Genomic DNA, 19,957 nt, shown 5'->3' on the forward strand with positions numbered 1-19,957 from the left:
ATAATGGGGCGTATACGTTGCGCCAATACACATACGTACCATTTTATATAGAATTCAGCTAAGTATTTTATATAGAATTCAGCTAAGTATCTTATATTTTTCTAAGAAAGAGATCTTGCTATCTCAAAGGAAAAACAAAGGTTTTGTGGGAACCATTGCGTATACGTTATGCCAATATGCATACGCTCCCATATATTTTGTGGAATAAATTTTTGTAAATAAGTCATGTTATATTTCATTCGTTTCCTGTTTACTCTTACCTTTAATTTTTCATTAGTTCATTTTCGATTTTAAGAATCGCGAATTTATTGGTTGGTAAACGAAAAATTGTAGCTCCACTTTCTCCAACCTTCACCGAAAATTTGTAATATTTTTAACATAAGTTCAAAGCCTTGTATATTTTTCTGAAAAATAAATTCAGCATAACAAGGCTTTAGAGGAAAAGAAACATTTTATTTCCCCGTTATGTATACATTGTGCCAAGACGTATACGCTGTAATTTGCTCTCTTATTAAGTCATTTCGTTCTTGGAGATTGCTTTGGCGCGTATACGTTGTAACAACATTTATACGCACCAAGTACTCTTCATAAGTTTTTAGAGAAATACTTTTTACACCCTCCGTAACTAAATGAAGGGAACATTTAATTAGTCATTCCTTTTGCGATTTGTTGGAAAACCCCATAAATCACGTATAAAAAGCTTTTTTAATTTAACACAATCATTGTATTATTTCTAGGATTTGTAGTACAGAAAAAGGTATCCGATTTTATTCAAAATGAGGGTATTGCTTCTTTAAAAGAAAATACAAATTTTATGGACTCGGTTTATGGCGTATACATTGTGCCCATACATATATGCTCCGATGTACTCTAGTATATCGTTCCACCTTAAGGTACAGACTACATATCAAGGTATTTTGAAGGGTTTTATCCCTAACCTAATCGGCTGGAATTAAACATCTCGTTTTCTATGCATGTAGATTCACTTTTAGCAAAATATTATATGTCAGCCCATTTTTGGTATAGTCTATCTTATCTTTTTCTATCTGTGTTTGGAGATTTTCTTTGGTCGGAGAGAAAAATATAAGTATGCCGGCAAAATGTTTTGGAGGTGCTGAATGAGTCTTTTTGAATCAGAGGCCCTTTTATTTGTTCTTTGAGAGCCTTCAGCATAGAAAAACATTGTTGTGGTAAGCTTAGGAAGAAGAGTTTCTATTCGGAGAAAGCCTTTCTTGCTGAGCCTTACAGCGGATTTCTATGTGTAGGAGAAAATGTTTGATGATCTTTTTCGGGAGGATTCGTTTGGAAGATAATCTGGTTTTCGTTTGACACCTATAGCAGTTCATCTATAAGGCTTGAGATATATAGTTTTTTTTTGCTGGTAAAATACCCTTTCTGGGTCTTCTATGTGAATAGGTCCTTTTAAAGGTTTTTCTATTCGGACATGAAATTTCAAGATATTCTGATTTTCGGAGAAGATCTTTCACAGATGTTTTACGTAGAGAAATCTGCTGCTTATATGGCCTTTCATTGACCCTCGATGTAATGTTGTTAAGAGAATTTCAATGTGGAATCAACTTTGTATAGGCCTTTAATTTGCAGAAAGGAGTCTCTTTGTAAAATGCAATTTCTGGGTCTCCTATGTAAATAGGTCCTTTTAGCGGTTTTTCTATTCGGAGTTGAAATGCTAAGGCATTCTTCTATGTAGAGATGTAATGTCATTAGGAGGATTTCAATGTGAAATCAACTTTTTGCAGCCCTTTATTTACAGTATTGAGCCTCTTTGAGGCAATTATAGAGCTTTTGAGGTCAATTCCGGTTTTTTTGGTTTTTGAGAGAAGATACAGGCCTTCCACGTGGAGATTTACACATGTTCTTCGGTTTTTTGTGCGGATGATTTCTTTTGAGTGTATTATATTTGAGGAAGACCCTTTGAGATATTTTGTTTTTGGAAAAGTCTTTAAACAGTTCTTCTTTGTGGAGGAAAGTTGGAAAATATTTATTCTACTTGTGAACCTAGCAACAGGTGAACCTAGCAACGATACGTAGAGGGCTTCCATTGATCATCAATACATAAAATAATTCATTGAGGGCTTCCATGTGAAAAATTGCGGACCTAAAGGACCATTTTGAAGTTCTCCTACGCGAAAAATAACACTTCTAGATTTTGTACTACCAGAATTCTATTTGATCTCATATCCAGATGTAGCTCTGTTGAGGTATCTTATGTCATTTTTGGAACTGGTTGAGTTATTCTCCGCTGAAAACAGCTTAGAAGGTCTTAGAATGTCTATGCCGAGAAAATCATTTGTTGATCTTCCAAGTTAAAATGAACTTTGCATAATCTTAAATTTTGGATAAGAACTTTCTTTAGGTTTTTATGCAACGAAAAATAGTTGGAGGACTTCTAAGCCAAAGAAACATTTCGAAGTTCTTTTATACGGAGAGCATACCTATCCACTTATTTACTAAGGACAAAATTCTTTTTATGACTTCTATTCAGAGAAGATCTTTTAAAGTGGCCTTTTACAGGGCTTAAGGAGGGTTCTAATGTCGAGGGCAATCTCTGAACGGCTTTAATTCCTTGAAGTCATTTTTGAGATGGTCTGTTTGTAGAATGTGTTTTAAAGGTCTTCCTAGTAGGGTAAGCCATTGCGACTCTATGCAATAAAGATATTTTAGAAATTTCTAGCGTTTTTCTAAGCAGTTAAAATATTTAGAGCGCCACTTTTAAGGCCTCGGATGTATTTATTGTGAAAAAAAAACCTTTCCAGAACTTTTATGTAAAGGAGTCCTTTACGAGCTTTTTATTGAGGCATTTTCTAGTTTCCGAAAACTCATTTCTATGTGGAGAAGAGCTTAAGAGGAAGGTATTTTAAGGTATAATACTTGTTGAATATATGTAGAAGATCGTTTTCAGGCCGCCTATGTGGAGCACACCCTTTCAAATTATTTGTTTACGGTAATGGTATTTAAGACATTTTCTATGGCTAGAAAAGTTTTTAAACTGTTTATATGCGAAGTAGGCCTTTGGAAGAATCTATTTTTGCTATTTTTAGGTATTTTGTTTTAGATTTTCACGCTGAAACCTAAAATTTTCCACAGAAAATTTTCCCGTGTACTTTTTCCCCCAATTTCACCAAAACAGAACATCCATTTCCACAATTGGTATGGCTGGTTGTGTGTTGTTTTTTTTTGTTTAGCTAGTTTTGGTCTGCTGGTTGTAGATATTCATTCTGCTTATCATCACTTTGGCAGTTGCAGTTGTGTTGTGTTGTCTGTGGTTGGCCGGCCGCTTGGTTGGTTGGCTGGCTGTCCTGTTTGGCTATGATATTGGCATTGTCGCTGTTGTGCCTGATATGCAATTCGAAAAGTGGCCAAACAATTTCTATAATCTTCCCAACTAACAATATGCGTTTTTAGCCATATTAATTTAAGTCAAACATTTGGTTACTGTGCCAAAAGCCCTACACGCTCTGTTGGCCAAATGTTGAGCATGGCTGTTGATGTTTGTCTGTTTGTTTGTTTGCTTTTGCTCTGATCTGGTTGGTTGCTAATATGATTTTGCGTTTCCAAAAAGTGTTTTGTTTTCGTAGCTATTTTGCATTTTATTTAAGCTTGGCATTGTGATTATGGCTGCTTCCTTCCGTTTGCATTGTTCGCCAAATGGTTGGAGTATGGGCACAGGAAGATTAGTTCTTTGAGTAGATTTTTGTTAAAGACACGTTTCTCTCCTCTCCCCTCCCCCACGAAGGCATGGAATGTAGTATGGTGTTAGTGTGCGTTTTTTGTTGTTCTTGGAAGTTTGAAAAGTTTTCACTTGTTCTGCCATTACGACTTGTGGCATGCTTTCCGATTGCGGTATACCGTCTCTGTTTTGCCACAAGAAATATTCTCCTTTGCCTTTTGGGGAATAGTGTTGCTGCAATGGGCCAGCCAGCCAGGCGGCTGGTCGGCCGGCATCACACAGACCAATGAATGGCCAAGCAAGTGGTTGCATAGACAAACAACATTATGTCCTTAAAGTTATAACACCTGGGAAATATTCAACAAGATAAATAAGCCAAAAAAAAAATTAAAATTGTTTGTGGGGAAAATGCGAGTAAAAGGCAAAGAATGCAAATGATTTTTTATGTAAACCTGAAATTTATTTTAAAAATGTTGGAGAAAAAATTAGCTGCTAGGATGAAGAGTTTTTTGTGAGGTGTGTTAATTTGTTGAACAAATAAGATTTAAGAGACAATTTTGAAATGTCCTTAATTTTATGATTTCATTGGCATTCTGAAAATATATTGATGACTGGTTAACGGGTGCGTATACGTGGTGTTGTCAATCATACGTAACGTTGCCACATTCATAGTTTAATTTGAGGTGCCAATGTTTATTTGACACTTTCTGGTGAAAGGATAGGTCTCATAAAATCCCTATGAGCTCTATTTTTTACTTTTGAACTTAATTTTTTTGAAATGGGAGACAATCAAAGCAAACCATATAGAAGATATCCTCCCTAATTTTTGATTCAGAAAAATGTATGCCAAAAATACCACCTGATCTGAGCTGACCCAAACATGAAACCAGCACTTTAGTAACACGGAAAACTAGTCTAATAAAATAAAAAATATTTTTTACTGGATATTTGGGGAAATTCTATGGATATCCTTCGTTCGAAATAAGACATTCTATAGCCAAAGGATTCAACTGCCATATACCTATTATAGTATTCAACACAAGGACAATAGGATTCCATTGTAAGAGACCTTAACTTGCGCTTGCGAAAGAATTCGTAAGGTTCGCTACCTTATACCTACCAGAGCAAGGATGTGGAAGGATGATACTTAAGAAATAATCAAAGAAAGGATACTGGAGGATTTTACCTCAATGAGAAAAACTCAAAAAAGGATACTGAAGATTTTCCCTCAAGATATTAAAAATGGATTCTACTGGAGAAAGCCTTTTTAAATTATCAAGAAATGATATACCATGGTTCTCCTGGAAAAGACGTTTTTGTGCACTCAAGCAAGGATAAGAAAGGATACCAGTAAGGGATATTTCAATAAAAACACAAACAAAGAGACCTGGGAATTTAACATTTTGAGGTCTTAATACGGACTCAAACTAGAATATTTAAGGATACAAATACGTGTTTTGTTTATAAATACTTAAGTAAATATGCGAAAGGATTCTGCTGGAATATAATAATGGGAAGGATTATACTGATTAAAAAAATAACAAGTAAAAACATTAAGTTCGGTCGGGCCGAACTTTCAATATACTTCACCTTAGGGTAAAGGAAACATTTGAACCCATTATGACCCACAAATACGAATTTGTCGACAAATTCTTGGGAAAATGTTGCAAATATCATCAAAATACCGGGGAAAATATCGGGAGATATTTGTTTCCCCACCTGAGCTAGAACCCATTATGACCCACAAATACCAATTTTTAGACAAATCTGTAAAAATGAGACAAAAATCCTCAAAATACCGAATATCGGGAGGTTCCGTTATATGGGGGCTATACCAAAACGTGGATCAATTATCTCATTTTCAATACCAAACACAAAAAAAAAAATGTTCTGCTAAATTTTGACGATCTACGTCAAATAATGTGGCCTGTATCGTGATTTCAACAGATAGACAGACTGACACACACAGACGGGCATCGTTAAATCGACTTAGAATTTTATGCTTATTATGAATATATGTACTTTATGAGGTCTATGACAAATATTTAGGGATATTACAAACGGAATGACAAAGTTAATGTACCCTCCTTTCCAAAGTGCAGGGTATAAAAAGATATACTGTGGGATTTTTACTTCAAGGTAAATAATTGATATCTGAAACAATGGCGCGAGAGTATCCTACTACCTGCGAGCTCAATAAATACTCATGCAAGTATACGGGTTACAAGGTAACCTGGTAAGTACAGCGTCAAAGATAAGGAAGGTTTTTGCTAAACGAGACTTTGAGAAATTGCCATTCAACGATACTCGCTCTTGTAACTCACGGTATCATCATATGGGGGCTATACGATAACGTGGACCTATATAGATAATTCTCTTATAGGGGTTGAAGTACTCAGAAGGAACTCCTTGCATGGAATTTCATACAATCCTCTAGACCTGAGTACTTTACTCTCTGGAAGAGAATTGCCTATATATGACAACGGTATCGTACATTCGCCATACAACGGAACTAGGGACCGTAATAGGTACTTTAGCTTGGATACGAAAGGATTCTATTACAAGAGATTGAAGAAAGGACGCGTAAGGATATATTGAAATTGGTTTAAATATCTACTCGATGTGGGATACAGAAACATTTTACTGAATTGTAAGAAAAAATCGTAAGAACTTGATTGAAAAAAATCGTAAGAACTTGATCGCATAGGACTGGAGACTACGAAAGGATTTATTGCAAGGGGCCTTAATCAAGCAAGGATCATAAGAATTCAATTGAATGTGATTGAAGAAGAATTCTACTAAAAGATTAATTTACAAATATACCAACAAGAGAGAGAGATAGAACGAGAAACGGACATACAGAGAGATAGGGAGAGAGATCTAGGGGAATAGATCTTATTAAAGAATAGAAGTAAATTCTAGTGAAAGATACCTTTATAAAAACCTAAGCAAGATTGAGGTAGTCTCCTCTTTAAAACGTTTTTGTAAGCGCTCAGCTAAACGGACATATTTTTAAGTTCTTAAATAAGAGTACGAAAAATTTTTTGTGCAAAAGACTTTTAGAATAACACTGATGATATACGAAAAGTACCACAAGTAATTTGTACCTGAGCCGGATACGGAAAGATTTTACAACACCAAGATAACTTATCAGTACTCAAGTCAAGGCACCTTAATTAGCAAAGAACAAGAGAGACCTTATACAGAACTCAAACCTGTGGAAATAAGAATTCTATTATTTACTTCGAGGATTCATAGGTATAATGTTGGGTAAAAGTCACTTCTATTAGTACAAAGGTATTTTAGGAAGGATATTCAGGATTACATATTGATTCCACAATCCAGGTTCAAATAAATTTATTACTTATTAATGTTATGTTAATTAATGTCTTTTAAGGTGATCTAGTGCGTAAACATGCTCACATTACTTATACGACATTGTGTCTTCAAACTATTAATAAATACATGATTTAAAAACGATGGGAATTTCAGTAAATATTACAGTAAAATTTTCCTCATTACAAGTTTCCCTTGAATTTCATACGAAAACACTCCGAAAATACAAACACCTATTAAACTATCCCCACCCACATTAGTTCCCATTGATTTTCCCGCAGTAATAGTACTTTAAATAACTTTCCATAAATTTATGTCAATTATATATTATTTCCATGAATTATTAATATTTCAGTCATGTGCACAACACACATACTTGTATCTAGGAAAGAAAACTGTGCTGTAGAACACAAAAAAAAACTTCCTAGTACGAGAAAAGTAGTAAAGAAAAAGAAAGAAAAAATATAACTCATACGCAGTTGGCGTTCATATTTCCAAGTACGTGCATTGGCAATAAAAATGCGTTTGCTGTCATTTATTATTTGCAATATAAATCTTTATAAATGTTTGTGGAACTCGCACACACAGACAACAACATTTGTATATTACTAATGCAAAAGCAAACCTCATTGCGTATAATTATAACTAGCAGCTATGGGAGAATGATGTGAAGACAAACGATATAAAGAGGCAAAACGGTGCAAGTTGAGATACAAGATGGGTCTTTGAGATATAAGTCTTATGGACTTCATTGGAAAATATTGAATAAGTCCATGATTTCTAATACTAAGAAAAAAACAAATTGAAATAATTTTCTAAAAAATGCACTTTTAAAAAATACACAATTAAAAACCAGCAAAGAAAGTCCTAAAGTCGGACGGGACCGACTTAATGATACCCTACACCACTTTGCTAATTTTTTAGAGCTCCACATAACAACTAAAAGATTTTATGGGAGAATTTAATCATACACGCTATGATTATAATTGTAATTTAAAGTTCAAAGGACTAAATATGCCGAAGCATTTGTATCTTTTAAATTCGGTCTTGTATTGCCCATTTGGTGCGAAATTAATTTGAAATCAGATAAAGATATATATGGGAGCTATAACCAAATCTGAACCGATCTCGATAAAATTTGGTAAAGATATTTCTGAGCTGTATTTCATATATTTCCCTAAATATCATTGTTACGGAGGGCATGTTACGGCTATGGGTAACAAATATAACAAATCGGATGAAAAATATATATGGGAGATATAGATATATCTGAACCGATCTTCACCAAATTTGGCATACTAGCATCTAGACTCAATTCGGTCGCATGTCCAAATTCCATCCCATTTGGGCAAATATTAGACGTTTGGTGCACAATAAAAGGTAAATTAAATATATAATATGTGCGAATAATTTCGAAAAGATCGGATAATGACCCCCATTGGTATAAAGTGGAAAATAGCATCAAATAATTTGTCGGAAAAAGCATCAAATTTAAGAATAAGTTTAGATTTGTTCGAAGTGGTCAACTTTGGCACGAATCATGGCCTTCAACGGCCAATGAAACCGTCACACGCTGCCCAAATGTTGCTCTGCTGTATTTTGGCCCATTCTCGGCGAAACGCTTGCTTGAAGTGATCGACACTTTGGTATTTTATAGTATATAACCTTGCTTTCCTAAATACTCTAGACACAATAGTCCAATGGATTGGTATATGGAGATTTTGGTGGCCATTGTGCGCTGGAAATGAAGCGAGGAACATCATTTTGTAAACATTCTTGGGTGACGCGTGCTGAGTGCGATGGTGCTAAGTTTTGTTGAAATGTCCAAGGTCTGCTGCCTAAATGTTTGCGTTCCCAAGGTTTTAATAAACCCTCCAGAATATTTTCGCAATAGTATTCGGCATCTATTCTGACGCCACGGTCGAATTATACTAGCGGAGAGCGACCATTGGCTGTTACGGCCCATACCACACATAACCATGGCAGGCGCTTGAGTTCTGGTGGCATTTTCAGCTGACCTCTTTGGCAAGTAAACACGATCATTTTGTTCGTTTACAAACTGCTGAACATCGAATGTTTTCTCTCGAAAAATCCAAATTCGGCAGTTCACCACTCTCGGCCAAGCGAAGCAACTCTTTTTTTTTTTTTGAGTCTATTTTCTTTCTGTTGCGGTGTAAGTTCTTGCACTTTTTGGAATTTCAATGGCTTTACCCCGAGCTCATTTTTTAATATTTGCCGAATGGAATATTGCGATATGTTCAGCTCACGAGCCATTTTTCGGCCACTGGGACGCGGGTTTCGATCAAGTAGCTTCTTTACTTTTCGAACCATTTCTTCTGATGTTGCTGTTTTCTTCCGTCCACTTTCTTGACGTCGGGCTACGCTACCAGTATCACGGTAACGAGCGATGGTACGAGACACAAAATATTTTTTCACATTTAAATGCTGGAGTGCTCTAACGATAGCCACTTGCGGTTTTCCAGCCAAATATAAGGAAATCACACTATCACGCTTGAATTCCATCACGAATAACTTTTTCTCTGGAAAATTCTCACCAAAATGCTTTTTTACGCTTTTAAACAGTATAATGAGCTGTCACTGGAATAATTTTAACAGTTGTCGGACAAGTGACTTATAAATGACAGCATCTGAAGTTGGTTGCAATTTTTTCATCTCACCATGTACACTGCTCACCTTCGAACTTGGACAAAACTGGAAATTCTCGTCGAGAGTTATCGTGCGCCCGACCTGCCAGATAGACGGACGGACGGATACTCCCAAATCGACTCTAAATGCACTGAAACAGATTTTGTCCAAAGACACTCAGGGTCGTATCAAATAATCCAATCTTAAGGTCCTCTAAAAAAAAATATATTTTTTAATAAAAATTTATTTATTTTTAAAAAACCCAAATAAAAAATTTATTTTGAAAAATTTAAGGACTTCTATATTAAGGATATATAGTATTTATATCTTGGTCGTTGAGAAGACATCTTCAATAGCTCTATAATTCTAAAGACGGGTACTATTTCACATGTTCATCTCCAAGTATACCCACCTATCATTGTTAGAACCCACCACATATATATCTTCCTTTTTGAATTCAATTGAATCTCTTTTCGTTTCGTTTTTTTTTCGTCTCATGTTTTCATTTTTTATTGAATTTTTTTTCTCCCCGTTGTTTAACTGCAATCATCTTCGTCTTCGGGGCAATAAGCAATTTTGTTCCAGTGGACTAGTTTAACTTCACACAAATTACTGCAGGTTTTTTTTTCTGTCCTTTGGTTGTTGCTGTTGCTGCAGCAGAGTAACTAACCAACAACAATATCAGTTGCCATGGAAGTCCATACTCTTATGGACTCATCGAGTGATATTCAAAATTCAGTTTTCTTTGTGTCTTTCGGTTCTATGTTTTTTTTTTCTTTCTCGATAAATGATTGTTTGTTTGTTTGTTTGTTTGGAAACAAATGGATGGACGAGCGAGCCAGCCATGTGGTAGTTATTGTCCTTGCTACAAAGCAACCACATGTATGTATGCATTTTGCGTATGTGCATGTGTATATGTATGGGTTAAAAAGCGAAGAACGTGTATGTAGTTGAGCATATGTTCATAAACGGTATATTGGCCCATTTGTGTGTTAGTTCAATGGGTATCCTTCCATGGGCATATTTAAGTCTTGGGATATGACTTAATGAGAATCATGAGTTCCATTATGTTCCCTCGAATTGCCAAGTCACTAACGCCCTTTTAATGATAACTGTTTTGGGTGTTATTGACTTACCTACCAAGCTATCTATCTATCTATCGATTTTGAGGCTAGCCATTTGCCCATTATCCATATATATATGTGAGGATATGTGGAAGATTTCAATTCAAAATGTTCAATTCTCACTCTTTCATTTATCTATCAACCATCCACACATCTATTGCCAACTAACTTCCTGTTTGTTTGTATTACAGATTTTTATATATCTCCTTCCTCTCTGTGTATGTATGCGTCTGTGTGTTTGTATTTGTTAGTGTATGCTGAACGTGTTCCCAGTTTTATAGCCAAATTTATGGTTTATTGCAGTTTAATTGTGCACCCTGGCATTAGGTATTCCATGTTTGGCTTTGGCCATGCTTTACGTAGTCTCATCGTTGTTTGTATGGGCGTGTGTGTGCCCCTGTGTATGTGTTGCAGCAATTGCAGTCTGGTTAGCAATACCAATCCGCATACAACTAACAAACCCAACACTCAGCAGCTGTTGTTACCCGTTCTCTTGAAAAATAACCATGACCACCGACACCACAAAACTTCTAGAGATGCGCACAATGAGTTGGAGCCTGAATTTGGAGAGTGTGTGTATGTATGTTGATGGGAGAGAACAGTGTGTAAAAAGGACGTATATTCCTTTATGGATGATAGAAATAATAGTTTAAAAAACTTCTTTTATTATACCCACAGCCATGTAGACAGTATATATAATTGATACAGCCAAAACGTACCTCATCGAAATAACGGTTTTAGACTCTATTTCTTTTTGGGCCAAATCCGTTCCAGGACATTTGAAGTCGATCTAGGCGTGTCCGGATATCTGTGCACGAAACTCTCGAAGGAAATATCTGATTTGGTCCAAACGTGGTACATCGTAATATTATTGTCAAACCTAGATCGAGTTCGGAGATGGGCAATATCGGTTTATTCCTTCTGGCACCTCCCCCACAAAAGGTTAAAATTTTCACAGAAAATAATTTACCTCACAGAACAAGAAATGACCTTTTAATTTTGTGCAGGCTTTGAAAATCCTAATATTTTTATCAGTCCTAGGTCAGGTGCGAAAATGGACAATATCGGCCCAGTCCATCAAATACCTCCACCACGAAAACTCAACGAACTTTGGGGTCTAAGATTGCATATTATCAAATAGATTATCTATTTGATTTTATCCTATGGAGCGCTCGTTTGGAGGCACACGTTAGGGAGAACACCTTAAAATAGAAGCATTGATAAAGTTCAAAGAGGAACAACTCTACTGATTATCGGTACATTTAGAAGCACACCCCAATCTGCACTGAACATCCTCTTAACTTAAGACCTTTAAGTTTATTTGTAGAGGAACAGGCAGCTAGGTGCGAAGTTGGAAAATTACGCAATCGGTCCTTTGGACATTCTGCTGTTTTTATGGCGTATGGAGAAAATAGGAGGAGGGGTCATAGTCAGTGATTTCATATCACTTAGGCTGAACTTTGGATCACTACTTAACAGGTATAGCCGTCCTTTTAACGGTATAGCCCATAGTTCAAAAATGGAGAGTGGATCGGGAACGGGTGTCTTCTGCGTAGGCCTGAATATTAGAAACTCCTTCAAGCTAAACAGCGACTACAGATTATTCCAGGCTCTGCCCTAGATCTGATGACAAACAGAAACTGTGGGCTGAACGGTCCGGTGACTATATATGAAGATAGTCAAACGGCTCTGAAAGCACTTCATGTACCATTAAATGTAGGAATGCACTGGAAATAGTTAAGTGGCCCATTAAGCTTTGTTGGGTTCCAGGCCAGTGTAACATCTCTGGAAGTGAATTAGCGGATGAATTGGCAAGACGTGAATCCGAGTCAATCGATCTGGAGATCGAGACCTCGGTGAAGCCACCATTGTGCCACTTCTTCCGAGTGATACATAAACATCACTCTGGGATATTTCAAGAAAACAAGCTAAATGGAAGGGTATGTAATGCCTCCAAGAAAATTTAGCCGCTCCTCTTTAAGAAGAGATCAAGGTCCTTCATATCAATGGCGAAATCGGACCTTAAACTTGTGGTGAGAATAATCACAGATCACTGTGACATAAGGGACATTACTTCTATGTGGGGTGATGAGGACGAGGACATTGAGTACTGCAGTCTTTGTCAAGACAAGGATCAAACTGAAACGGTAAAACACATATCCTGCCACTGTCCAACTATATTCCGTGTTAGACATAGCATAGGGGGAAGCAAACTCTTCATGACTTATCTTCATTCTCCGAAAATCAGACAGCAGTCATTCTTCAGTTTGCCAGAAGACTAAAGTGGTTAAAGACGAATTGTTAACCCCTTCGTGGATCACATATCTTTACATATTTTTACTGTTCTTCTCTCAGCCCCATTTTCCAGAAGGAAAATCCTCTGCACCTAGAGCTTGCGTTTGGGTAAGTGAGGGTAGCTTCTTTGTACTTCCCCATGGACCTAAACTTGGTATTGATATACGATATTTCATTCTCGGTGTGTAAATTCGGATCCCTATCCACATATTTGTAGGGGTAGAAAATTGCATGTTTTTGTAGAATTTTGAATCTCTAACTTTATTAGGATCAGGGTCATTTTTCAGTTTTCGAATTTTCATCATCCTCAACATTAGCAGCACTTTGTCTCAGCTGCTACTGATATAGGACCCGCTGGATCAGAGATCTTCTCTATAGGGTTGTCCACACTTTCCTCCTCAACTTCCAACCGACTCTCCTTAGATGTCATTGGCGTACAGCGTTTGTTGTCTCCTTCCTTTACTTCGCTCCTTATTTGTAAAGCGTTAGGCGTTTGAATGTACTGGTCGACATTTTTCGAGTATTGCACTTGCACTTGTAACAGGAGCGGCTACAAGTGTCAAGGCAGCCACACCTGAGGTCGTTTGACCGCAATCGCGTTCATTAGCAATCAGCTATGCTCCAGGTTTATTACGTAGTTGGTCCTTAAATTTTTTTTTTATTAAAAACCTTTAATTTAATGCTCTATTGGCCCTTGAAAATTGTTGCAAGGGTATTCTGCTGGTCCTTGAAAAAAAAAAAATATTCTTGATAAAACCCCCATTTAATGCACCATCGGGCTTTGAAAAATTGCTCCAAGGGTTCTTTAATAAGAAAGGGTTTAGTACTCCTTTAGTAAATGTAAATTTATTCTTAAAAAATCACCGGTATGGCTCTAAGGGTCCTTGTGAATCTTCCTTGCAAATTCCATCAGATTTAAAAAAAAAAACAACAAAAAAAAAGAAATAAATTAATTTTTTGCAGAAAACTTTATAAAAAACCAGTAAGGAAAGCTCAAAAGTCGGGCGGGGCCGACTATATGATACCCTACACCACTATGCATATTTAGTAGAGCTCTCGTAAAAAGGTTTATACAGAGCATTTCAGAGCTCTATGAGATATTTGGTACAAAATCAAAATCTATCTAATTCTATCGTGCATTTTACGAACTATAGCTATATCTGAACCGATTTTCACCAAGTTTGATGTATTTGATTCTAGGCTGAATTCGGTCAGATTTGCCAAAACCCAGGACATTTGGGCTGATATTGGACATTTGGTGCGCAATCAACACGAAATTGGATGAAGATATATATAGGAGGTATATCCAAATCTGAACCGATATTTGTAAAACTGAAAAAGAAGATATTTCTTGGCTGCATCTGATACCAAATATTATTCTTGTATCGTACATTTTTCGAATTTGAGGGACTTAAAGTACAAATCGGATGAAAGGTATATATAGGAGCTATAGCTGTATCCGACCGATTTTCACTAAATTTGATGTACCAATTTTTATAAAATCAAAATCGACTATTTTTGGGCTTTATCTGATATCTGGTACCAAATATCATTCCTGTGAAGAGTATATTACGAATGTAAGGGACTTAAAGAGCAAATCGGATGAAACATATATATGGAGCTAGAGCTATATCTGAACCGATTTTTACTAAAATGTGTGTACTTGCCTATAGGCTGGTTTCGGTCGGATTTGCCAAAATTCATGCCATTTGGGCTGATATTGGCCATTTGATGCACAATTAACACGAAATCGGATGAAGATATATATGGGAGGCATATCCAAATCGGAACAGATTTTAATAAAATTAAAATCAACTATTTTTGGGCTTTATCTGATAACTAGTACCAAATATCATTTCTGTGGAGTGCGTATTACGAATGTGAGGGATTTAAAGACGAAATCGGATGAAACATATATATGGGAGCTATAGCTATATCTGAACCGATTTTTACTAAAATTGGTGTACTTGCTTCTAAGTCGGTCGGATTTGCCAAAATTGATGCTATTACGGCCATTTGGTGGTCAATAACCCGAAATCGGATGAAGATATATATGGGAGCTATATCCAAATCTGAACCGATTTCGATAAAATTTAAAACAGCTATTCCTGTGCTCCATCTAATACCTGGTACCAAATATCACGGTTGTGGAGTGAACATTACGAATGTAAGGGACTAAAACACTAAATCGAATGAAACATATATATGCTTGCTATATCTATATCTGAACCGATTTTCACTAAATTTGATATACTTGCTTCTAGGCTGAATTTGGTCCGATGTACTAAAATTCAGTCCATTTGGGCTGATATTGGCCATTTGGAGCACAATTAACCCGAAATCGGATGAAGATATATATGGGAGCTATATCCAAATCTGAACCGATTTTCTCCAAATTTGTTGTATTTACTTTAAGGCTAATCTCGGTCACATGTGCCAAAATTCGGGCCATTTGGGCTGATATTGGCCATTTGGTGGTCAATTAACCCGAAATCGGATGAAGATATATATGGGAGCTATATCCAAATCTGAACCGATTTCGATAAAATTTAAAACAGCTATTTCTGTGCTCCATCTAATACCTGGTACCAAATATCACGGTTGTGGAGTGCATAGTAAGAATGTGAGGGACTTAAAGATCAAATCGGATGAAAGATATATGGGAGCTATAGCTATATCTGAACCGATTTTCTCAAATTTTGATATACTTGCTTCTAGGCCGAAGTCGGTTGGGTGTGCTAAAATTCAGGTAATTTGGACTGATAGTTGACATTTGGTGCTCATTTAACCCGAAATCGGATGAAGATATATATGGGAGCTATATCTAAATTTGATCCGATTCTCACCAATTTCAATAGGGTTCGTCCTTGGGACAAAAAAATATTGTTTGGAAAATTTCATCTCAATCGGATAATAAATGCGACCTGCATTTTGTTCACAAGAATACATGGACAGACGGACGGACGGACGGACGGACGGACGGACGGACGGACGGACGGACGGACGGACGGACGGACAGACGGACGGACATGCATAAATCGACTCAGAAAGTGATTCTATGAAGGTTCTCAAAAGTAACTATGGGTCTATCTCGTTTCCTTCTCCATGTTACAAACAAATGCACAAAGACATAATACCCTTACCACTATGTGGTGTAGGGTATAAATACACGATTACTTCTTCATGGGTCCTTAACAATTACAAGTTTAGAGTTAAGTGGATCCTTGAATGCAAATTTTAAAGAAAATCGATTTGTTCGATGGGCCCCTTAAAATATCCACAAACACTGGTGGCCAAAACTAAAGCAACTGAAATTACAAGGAGAATAAATGCCCTGTAACTTTTTCAAAAATTAAGAAAAGAGAAAGTTTTTCTTGTTTTAAATTAGGTACTTTATTCACTTTTTAAAAACCTAAAACATAAAACCAAAATTCATTTTTATATAAAAAATAATGTTTGGTAAAGTCAATTAACCCGATTTTGGCTTGGACAAAACAAAAGCAACTTTGTTGTACATTCATATAACCGCTGCAATTTCAGTTGTTTTTACTGTGATATTTATCGCTTTTTGCTTCCTTCGACAATTTCGCTTGTCATAAATCCTTTTTGAGAAGTTTTTTACAACAGTATGTGTTTTTCTTTTCGTTTTTAAGTACTGCTCAAAAAATTTTAAAAATGGCTAAAAGCAAATACAGTACCTGAATAAAACAGCAAATTATCAGTGATAATCAAAACAACATATCACAGGAAATGATTTCCGAGAAATATTTCATAAATATTTATGTGATTTCATAATTATTTCTGTATACTAAGTCGGTTTTTTGAAACTGGATCAGTTGTAACAGTCTATAACGGATGAAGGCCGTGAAAAACTTCAGCCCGTACTGATCCACAAATTGTGAGAGAAATAAAAAACAACTATTTAAGAGTTCAACTGGATTGGTGAGAGAGCAATCATTGGAAATAAGCTCGAGATCAGTGCGCAGACTAGTAGTGGCAGCTGGTCTGCATGCCCGTAAGACATCAAAAAACCATTTATATCTGAAAAAATCAAAAAGGCTTTCGGAAACGATAATATTAAGTGGAATCAAGCTCAATGGAAAAAAACATTATTTCTGGGATGAGTCTACGTTTAATATTAAAGGCTCAGACGTCAAAAATTTTACGGTGAAAAGACCAAAAAATGAAGGAATCAAGCCGCAGTGTTGCAAAGGTACAGTGAAGCATGAGGGAGGGTCAAAAATCTCGTGGCACTGTTTTTCTTTCTATGGACTTGGGCCTACCCATAAAATAAAGGAAGTTGTGGATCGGTTTGTTTACAACGATGTGGTGGACATCACGTTGTTCCCATACGCTGACTAAAATATTCGGCTCATTTGGGTGTTTCAGCATGACAATGATCCCAAACTTGTATCAAAACTTGTCAAATATTGGTTGCGGGAGTCAAAAATGCATGCTTTGTTATGGCCGGCACAATCACCTGACCTAAACTCCTTAGAAAACCTTTGGAGTATCGTAGATAGGAAGATCAAGATAGATTCGGAAATAAATAAGCACAACATTTTCTAAAGAATTCGGGGTGCCTGGGAAAGCACACCCAAGGATCAAATTGAGCGTGTTATAGATTCAATGCCTCGTATGTGTGCAGCTGCTATCAAAAATAATGGTTATGCTATCGACTACTAGCCAAAATTTGATTATTTTAAAATAAAAAATCAAAAGTTGCTTTAGTTTTGTCCAAGCAAAAATTGGGTCATTTTAGTTTTCCACATATTATTTTTCGTTCAAAATTATTTTTTTATTTTTATTTTTAGTTTCTTTAAAGTGAATTAAACCCCTCATTTAAAACTGGAAAAATAATTACGATTTGTTTATTTTTGTAAAAGTTACAGGACATTTATTGTCTTTGCGATTTAAGTTGCTTTAGTTTTGGGCCACCAGTGTATATTGCTGCTTAGGTCATTGAAGTTTTTTCAAAAAATTCAACTTTATTGCTCTATTGAACTTTGGAAAAAATCACTTGTTTCTCTACGAAAAACACAATAATTTTCGGAAATATAAAACGACTATATGGCGCCCAATATTATCTGAATATCTCTCCATTCTATACCACTGTGCAACATGTTGCTTGCGTTTCTTGCTCTTTCATTACGTGTCAGTTAGATATTGATATTCTTTTGCATGCAGCATACTTCCAACATGACCAGCAGAGAATGGAGAAAACGGCTCCTCTTCTAAAGTATCATTATCCTTACCGAGGTTATATGCATATGTGTGTGTGTGCATATAATTTTACTTCTATTTATGTTTGATATCCATCTTCTGTCCCACTCTCCCCTTTTCTACAAGAATCCCCCTTAAAAATATGTTTAGATAATCTTTGCCATATAGCACTTGAATATGGAAAGACTGAACATTAGGAGTAAAGTTGGAAGGTGGCTGAAAGTGTTTAGGCCAGGTTCTTGTTAGGGTCGTCCTCTTCCCTCAAACAATATAAACAAAGCCATTTTCCAAGTATTTTAATTGTTTCACCATTAAAGGCCATGAACAGCTTTTGTATGCAACGGACGATAACACTTTGCCATGGCAATGTGGAAGAATAAGCAGCAGCAGCAACGGCGTACTCCAAACAGCCTTTCATTTTCAAAAAGTTTAAACAATTGGTCTTTGTGTTTTAGATTTTCTCGAGAGTGAGAGGGAGAAAGGTCTCTCTTTGTTTAACAGATAGGTTTAATTTTATCTTCGTTGAAAGTTTTTCTTATTCAGTTGTTTTTGATGTTAAATGGTGTAAGTGTTTTCATGAAACAAGGGCTATTGTGTTTTTCGGCTTTTGATTTTTGCTATTGGCCTTAAACACAAAAGCGAATTAGTGTCCTCCAAGTGTAAAAGGGAAAATAGCCTTCATAGAAATTTAGACCTTGTAATTAACTAATGGGCATGTTTACAGCGTAGACATGTAGGGGAATAAAATTGCACTCGCTGCCTTGAGTGTTCTAAGGACATTTTAAATATCAATTGTTATGCAGAAAACGTATACTTGTTGACAAAAAGTATACGCCTAATAATTAGTGGCGCATTCAATTTTCCAAAAAGTATACGCCTTAGTTGCCCACACAAGCTGAGACCTTGCTATCCTCGAAACTCCATATAATTGAGATGGCAAAGTAGTAGTATTATCAAATCCAATTGGAATTTTTCATAACTCAGACTGGCTATTGGACTCACTCACACAAAGAACAGCTTTTACCCTAAAATGTGTTTTAATATTTATGAATTCTGGTCTTCAGGTAAGAGCTATAGTTTTTATGTATGATGGGAACTATAGTAGAATTTGTCGAATATTTCGACTAGATCAATCCCATTAAAAAATAATAATAAAATAAAAACAGTTTGGTGAATCGCTAGAGGGTCTTTGATCAAAATAGTCCTCTTATTTTTATGTGCAATGCTGCAAGGAATGTTAATCCGGAAATTTCCATGAGTGTGGAAGAGGGGGGATTTGCCTCTTCTAGTTTGGTTACTTTGCGATGTAAACTTTCAAAAAGCCGATACATGCGTCTTCGTATTTTAGCTCTACTTTCATTATCAGCCAGATTTTCCCTGTAATTATTGAAATAATTGAATTTTGTCGCAACAGTGCTTTTTGAAAAATTTTCAAGGACCTTTGGCCTACAATCGTGATCTTTTAATTGTTTGTTTTTGAAGGAACTTTTGATCAGAAAATTGCAGATTAAAAAAACTTTATAAGAATATTTTCATGAAAAAAATTGCAAGGACTTCTGAACACAAATCATGGATTTTTTAGAAATATTTTTGAAGATCCTTCGAACTAGAAATCGCTGATTTTATATTTTTTTAGGACCTTCGA

This window comes from Musca domestica, unplaced genomic scaffold (genome assembly GCF_030504385.1).
Source record: "Musca domestica strain aabys unplaced genomic scaffold, Musca_domestica.polishedcontigs.V.1.1 6, whole genome shotgun sequence".
NCBI classification, from domain to species: Eukaryota; Metazoa; Arthropoda; class Insecta; order Diptera; family Muscidae; genus Musca; species Musca domestica.